General features: G+C 42.9%; 1 long non-coding RNA gene across 1 annotated transcript in view; it reads right to left on the reverse strand.

Annotated features, from left to right (window-relative positions):
- Positions 1–5,648: 5,648 nt before the first annotated feature.
- The window catches only part of LOC125037041, a 2,966-nt gene continuing 1,114 nt past the window's right edge, over positions 5,649–7,500 (reverse strand). Inside the window, exons 3-9 of the long non-coding RNA XR_007115941.1 lie at positions 7,452–7,500; positions 7,203–7,262; positions 6,828–6,879; positions 6,596–6,657; positions 6,382–6,434; positions 6,135–6,203; positions 5,649–5,855 (exon numbers count right to left, since the gene is read on the reverse strand). The exon at positions 7,452–7,500 is cut by the window's right edge and continues 49 nt beyond it. This is a non-coding gene — a long non-coding RNA (uncharacterized LOC125037041). The remainder of the gene's footprint in view (positions 5,856–6,134; positions 6,204–6,381; positions 6,435–6,595; positions 6,658–6,827; positions 6,880–7,202; positions 7,263–7,451) is intronic.

A 7,500-nucleotide genomic window follows, 5' to 3' on the forward strand; every position in this document is an offset into this window, starting at 1 on the left:
CCGGCGCCAAACAGTTGAGATAGATGTAGATGTAATCGAGGAAACAATTTCGCCAGCTATTTGTTTTACTGTTCCGGATTGTACGACGAAGACACGCGGATGCTCGTTTAAAGGAGATAAGGGCTGATAGTTGATTAGTGGTGCTTCGTTTGTAGCGGTAACTGTTCCAGGCTGCACGTTTTAAGTGAAGCACTTTAGTGCAATCGGAATTACACCATGGAACACATTTGGAGGTATAAGATCTTGAGGTTCGAAGAATGGCTGTATAGGCAACTCTTAGGACTGTAGTAGTACTAAGTATAATATCTGAAATGGACGAGAAGGAGGATCGAGGGGTAGGAATAGCAGAGAGTGAAGTGGAAGTACGCCAGTCGGCTCTATCAAAGCACCAGCGTGGGGAGTTAGGAAGTGGTACATATGAAGTAGGAGAAAGGAGAACTGGAAAATGGTCACTATAGGAAAAGTGGTCTAGGACTGACCAATGGAAACCTAAATAAAAAGAAGGGGAGCATAGAAAGAGGTCAGCGCATGAAAAAGATCGCGTGCGTATGTCAAAGTATGTGGGGCGATCTGAATTAAGAATAATAGGGTCATTTGTGGAGAGGAAGCGTTCTAGAGATCGGCCACGGGAGATTGTGATAAAATCACCAACTATGAGTAAAGATTATTGGAGATGGGAAATTTTCAAAGGCAACAAAGTCAGTGGGGTAGGAAGGGGAGAAGTAGACTGAAATTACTGTGATCCAGCTGCGAAGAAATATGCGAATAAATGTTTTCTGATTGATAAGTATAAAGAAGGTGTGAGTAAGGCAAAATGGTAAATGGGAATTGGTATAGGAGGATGTGTAAGAAAAGTCTCTTGAAGGCAGATAATGGATGGGTTTAAGATAAAAGGATATGAAGAAGGTCAGGTCTGAGACTGGTGTCTGAGGAATAGAGGCAAAGGTAGGTGGAGGTGAGCGTGTGGTAGATGAAGGGGTGGAACGTTTAGTTTGTCTCCTGCGGATAGTGCGGGTTAATGGTTAATGGTTAAAAGCAAAATAAATGTGCTAGACATCTAAGGCCATGTAGCACTATAGTTAATGTTAGTGAAGGGTGGTTGGGTTAGTGATTAGTTGTTAAAGCTGGGTTAATGAATTGGTGAGTGAATGGGTTAGAGTCGGATGAGGTAATGTAAAGGGGTTAGATCAAGTGAAGGATATATATGCGTTTGAGGAAGGAAAACAGGTTGTCAAAGCAGAAAGTGTGAGATTCTGTAAGGATGTCTCATAAGTTGGGATGTCTATGTAGGGAGGACGTGGGCATGACAATAGAATATGTGGGACTGAAAGAGGAACATTCGGAAACCGCGAATGTTCCAATGAAGGATAGTTATACTTTCGTTGATTTACTGGCAAAAATTGCAGTGCGTGTTGGAGAATTTGAAGGGGAAGGTGCTAGAGGGTGGGATAAAGAATGAGGTTGGGGAGGTGGTGTTGTATCAGGAGGGGTGTCGGGAGGTAGAGGGTCTGGGGAAGAGGGTACTTGTGACATGAGGGATTCACGTGTGTATCCAGGAGGGAGTGGAAGGGATAGAGGAGATGGTGGGAGGGTTAATATAGGTGGGGCTGGAGTCGGGGGGAATGGGTTTTGTTGGGATGGGGTAGGAGGATTGGGTGTAGGGAGAATATGAGTAGGAGGAGGGTGGATATCGGCAGTCACTTTGAGTGTGGAGGGAGCGGGAGTTGTAGAATTTGAAGGTGGATGAGTATTAGTTTAGGACTCGATTATGTAGTTCTGGATATCTTCAAGAGTTTCTGTAGTGGAGTTGGTTGGGGAGTTTTGTGAGATAAAGGTTTTCTTGTGAGGGGGGGAAGAGAAGTCTGGTGTCTGAAAAATAGTGGCAAAGGAAGGTGGAGGTAATTGTGGGGTAGGGGAAGAGGGGTGGAACGTTTATTCTGTCTGCTGGTGGTGGGGCTGTAGTAGAGATTGGAGTGTCTGGATTTAGGATGGCAAAAGAATTTGACTGGGTAGAGATTGGAGTGTCTGGATTTAGGATGGCAAAATAATTTGATTGGGTAGAGATTGGAGTGCCTGGATTTAGGATGGCAAAATAATTTGACTGGGGAAGGTAGGAGGTAGAAGAGGGGAAGTTAGATGGAGGGGGGTTAGGTTTAGGAGAGGGTGTAGGAGCTAGGGGGGTAGGGGGAGTGGCAGAGTGAGCGACATTACTAGAGTAGGGGGTAAGAGAAAAACCTCGTCGACGAGCCTCCTGTCTGGCTTCACGTAGAGTGAGTCCAAGTCTGAATCTGAGAGTTGCTACCTCAGATTCAAATTTGTAGGTGGGGCGGTCTCTATAAAATACATTATGGGGGCCGCCACAGTTTGCACATTTGCGTGATTGTGCAGAGAAGTTGGATCGAGTATGGCCAGGTTGGGCACATAGCGGGCATCTGGCTGTGGAATGACTGTTTGGCTGGGTGTCCTAAACGCCAACAATTTTGGCACTGACGAGGAGGAGGTTGATATGGTCGGACAGGTAATGTTTACCTATGTAAACATTAAAGGGAAGGTCATGTCTACGGAAAGTAATTTTGGTAATGTTAATGGATTTCTTACGATTTCCTCTGGGAGGAATGGAGTAGCATTGTACATATGTTGCATCATAGTCTGTGAAACAGGCGAGTAAGTCCTCTCCACAATCTGACCATTCTTTGTCATAGATTGGGCAATCTGTTGGGGAGATAGAGACAGTTCCGGTGCAAGTATTGAGGGTTGGATGAGGTTCTGTAGGGATGGGATTACCACATTGATCAGTTAGTTTTGTTAATGCTATAGCTTGGTTTTCAGTTGTTACTGAGAAGAGACGGGAGTGGTCGGGTCGGCTACGGAAAGAGACTTTGCCTACTTGTTTTTGGAGGAATTGTTGGAAGAGGAGGTTGTTTTTAGAGTAGGGAGCTGTGGGAGGGATCACGAAAAATCGGTCCCATTTGGCTGGGCTAAATAGAGTATTTAGGATTCTTGTAGAGGTGGGGGTAGTAGAAGTGCGGGGACGTGTGGAGGAGGGAGTAGTGTTGAGGGGGGTAGTGTAATGAGGAGGTGGGCAATAAGGTTGTAAGGTAGTAATAAGGGGAGATGGGGTGGTTGATGAAGGTTGTGGGAGTAAAGGTGTTGAAGTTGAGCATGTTGGGAGAGTAGAAATGTCTCCTGGGGGTTGGTTGTTGATTAGGGTTGATACTGTACTAGTATGCATTGATGAGGGGGTAGTTGTTGCAGTGTTCGGAGCCGTAGTCAAAGGAGAGCCGGGATTGGGGCTATTTGATAAAGGGGCAAGCCTCATTGCCCCTAAGAGTGGGGTTACGTCTTCATTATTGGCCATGATAAGCCTGGAGTATGTTGGGGAAAAAAAGTCCACCCCTCAGGGTCCCCTTGAGGGGTAATCAAAATAATAATGGTTAAAAGCAAAATAAATGTGCTAGACATCTAAGGTCATGTAGCACTATAGTAAATGGTAGTGAAGGGTGGTTGAGTTAGTGATTAGTTGTCAAAGCTGGGTAAAGGAATTTACGAGTAAATGGGTTAAGGTTGGGTAAGGTAATGTATAGGGGTTAGATCAAGTGAAGGATGTATATGCATTTGAGGAATGAAAACAGGTTGTCAAAGCAGAAAGTGTGAGAAGCTGTGGGAGGGATCACGAAAAATCGGTCCCCTTTGGGTGGGCTAAATAGATTTAAGAATTTTGTAGAGATGGGGGTAGTAGAAGGACGGGGGCATGTGGAAGAGGGAGTAGTGTTGAGGGAGGTAGTGTTATGGGGAGGTGGACAATAAGGTTATAAGGGAGGATGGGGTAGTTGATGAAGAAGGTTGTAGGGGTATAGTTGTTGAAGTTGAGCATGTTGGGAGTAGAAATGTCTCCTGGGGTGTTGATTAGGGTGGATACTGTACTAGTAGGCATTGAGGAGGGGGTATTAGTTGTAGTGTTCAGAGCCGTGGTCAAAGGAGAGCCTGAGGTCAGGGAATCGGGCGAGTTTGAATTGGTGGAGCTATTTGATGAAGAGGCAAGCCTCATTGTCTCTAATAATGGTATGGTTAATGGTTAAAAGCAAAATAAATGTGCTATCTAATAATGGTATAAAATCTTCATTGTTGGCCATGATAAGCCTGGAGTATGTTGGGGAGAGAAACGGTCCACCCCTCAGGGTCCCTTGAGGGGTAAGGGCTAGACAACTAAAGCAGGGGAATACCGTGCCCATGGCTCCCTCAGGCCGTTCAGGACTGGCACAAAGTCAGCCTTTCATCCTTTCAGCACGGCTCTCACACCTTAGGAAGTGGATAGTAGAAGGGGTTGGTGAAGGGACAGAAACGAAAAAGTAGGAGGGGAAAAAAAAAACCATGCAAAATTTGTTGAGTCGAGAGCTGAGTAACAAGGTTGGGGAGTTCCCCAGCATTGGGTCCGTCTCCGCCTCCTAAGCCCCCCCCCCCCCCCGACAACAACGGGCAAGGGATTGGGGGGGCCCTTGAGGATCTGATCGGGAAATGTTGGAGGTAGGGGGAGGGGCAGAGCGAATGACATTACTGGAGTAACGTGCTTCTGTCTGGCTTTACGTCGAGTCCAAGTCTGAATCGGAGAGTTGCTACCCAAGACTCAAATTTGTAGGTGGGGGCGGCCCCTGTAAAATACATCATGGGGGCCGCCACAGTTGTCACATGCGCGTGACACTGAGCAGTTTGATCGATTATGACCAGGTTGGGCACATAGATGGCATCTGGCTGTGGAACGGCAATGTTTGACAGGATGTCCTAAACGCCAAAAAAATTAGCACTTACAGGGAAGAGGTCGATATGATCTGACGGAGGGATTATCCACCAATGCAAACGCTGCAGGGAAGGTTGTCTACAGAAAGTAATTTTAGCAAAGTGGGGTTCTTACGATGACCTCTGGGAGGAATGGGGTAGCACTGTACTGATATTACATCATAATCTGAGACAGGGAAGGTCTGACCAATTTTTGGGGAGATACAGACGGTTCCAGTGCAAGTAACGAGGGCAAGGAGGTTCTGCAGGAATGGGATTACCAGAGATCAGTTAAGAGTTAACACTAGAGCTTGAGCTTGGATTTCAGGAGGTTACCGTGACAAGACGGGAATGACCAGGTTGGCTACGGAAAACCTGTCTATTTATTTTACTTATTTAAATATTTATTTATGACATTGCTAGAAGAGACGTGTTGTCCGAGTAGGGAGATGTGGGAGGGAGCAAAAACTTTGTTCCAGCTGGAACAAACAGAATACAAGATTTATAGAGATGGTGGTAGAACAGGGGGCATGTGGAAGAGGGAGTAGTGTTGAGGGAGGCAATATTTGAAACCTAAAGTGGAATTGCCGTTTGTCATTAGCCCATTTTCCAATTTTACTACTTCATACATTTTCATTTATGTACACTTTGATGCTTCCCGCTACCAAAAATTCCAAAAGCTCTCATTTCACCAACAATTTTATAAAGTAAAGGGTACTTTACTTAAAACCTCACTTAAGTTGGGTAAATAGGGGTTTCAGAATTGGAGAATGTTGCCATTTGATTTGCTAGCTTTAGCCAGCCTTTACTTTAGGAATTCCTGGGTACACATTTCAGAACAAATATGGATAAAGACTAGGTTTACTAAAAGCAAATTTGAAGCATTCATACAAGGCAGCTTTTATTGGTATAAAAATACAGCAGGGTCTTGATACAAACTCAATCCCATAAATTCTTATTCTTTCATCTGGAACTTCCTACTCAGGAGCAAGTCAGTTCCCTTCCTTTAAACAAGTGGCCATACATCCTGGTCCTCTGCTGCATTGGAAGCTGTAGGTTCTGCTTATCAGAAGGCTCGTGTGCTGAAAAGAGGGAAAAAAAAATTGTAAAGTTCTGCTCGAGATGACACAGCATTGTATCATCTTAATCTTATCAGTAGATCCGTAACTGATAACATCAGTTAAAGTCAGTTTTGTATACAATCATCATAAAGAATGAACTAGTATGGATATTAAACCAAATGCAAAGTTAAAGCTGAAGTCTTAGTTGTAAAAAAAATAAAAAGTGATCCTGGATAAAAAGCACAGGTTTTACAAAAATAACCCTAGTTGGGTGGGGTGTGGGATAGAAAATTTACTCACCATTCACTTAAGGGTTCACTCCCACCATGTTGACCAATGCATCATATGCATTTACAAACACATCAAGACCTTAAAAAAAAAAAAGAAAGGAGGTGGGTTTAGAATAGAGTGCAGGTCAAATTATTAACAACTAATCAATATGACAAGATCAGATGGCCGTTCAGTGTCAACACCACATTCAGAACAGGTCTGTGAGAACAATCATCATGTTAAAATTAACACAAGGCCAGTTAAAAAAATCAAATACCTTTTATTTTCTTTCAGCCACTTTACTGGAGAATCTTGGCAAGCCCCGAGGACCTGGAGAGAAATGCATAGTTTAGATGGAAGTCTCACAGTGCAGGGACTTAAATAATCTATTTAAATATCAGACTATGGTATTAACATCAAGCTTCAGATATATGCTTGTCATAATTCACATCATATTTATCACAGTAAATAAAATATAAATGGCCACTCACCTAAACTTCAGAGCCAGTTCATATTCACTGAGCCAGTTTATATTCACTCGACATCGAGGAACCTGAAGCAAGAATACAGTTTTAAAAACCAATGACCAAACCATTTTTTTTTTTCTAACTACTATTCCGCTTCAGAAAGACCAATGCAACTCTGCATAATTAACTAGGATAGGGGCGAAAATAATTCATCATTTCATAATAAGACATATACAAGACTGGCCATGATTCTTACCTAGAGATGATCCTACATCATTCTGGAAGGTCTAGAAGGTCAGGTTGAGACTCTGAAAAGGTACCAATCCAATTAAGAATTCTGTAATTTTTTTTTTTTTTTTATTTAATATAAAAATTTAGTAATTTTTGAAGTGTTGATCTTATCAGGCACACAGCAAGATGTGCTTGCCATGCGTTTTACAAAGAAACATTTAATCTTCCACCATTTGTAAAAAACTACCACAAGCACTTTTAACTTGAGGCAGTAAGCGTGATTAGTGGAAATCCAACTTGGAACACTTTAGCATTGTAAAGATATGCACTATAAATTTGATAAATTTAGTTATATGGTCTTCATTACAAAAGTACTGGGTTGGGAGATCAGGGAACTTACACGTCACTGAAGATACACGGCCAAGAAGGCCAGCGACCAGGATAAAATCCCCATTTCAACCTGCAATAATAAAAAAGTTAATTTACAGATATTCTGAGAAGTAAAGCAATTCAATATTGAAAAAAAAAAAAAAATCAGTTTGTTATGAGTCACCATCTTTAAAAGCATATGTCGGTATGCAGTAAGACTCTTCCTATGGGGTCATCACACTGGATTCAAAGTACAGTTTAAGAATTCAAAAAGCCTCACCTAAGGTGGTCTTCTCAGTCAGGAGTCAGTATCTGCTGCACCTGGACAT

Source organism: Penaeus chinensis, chromosome 22, assembly GCF_019202785.1.
Source record: "Penaeus chinensis breed Huanghai No. 1 chromosome 22, ASM1920278v2, whole genome shotgun sequence".
Classification (NCBI taxonomy): domain Eukaryota; kingdom Metazoa; phylum Arthropoda; class Malacostraca; order Decapoda; family Penaeidae; genus Penaeus; species Penaeus chinensis.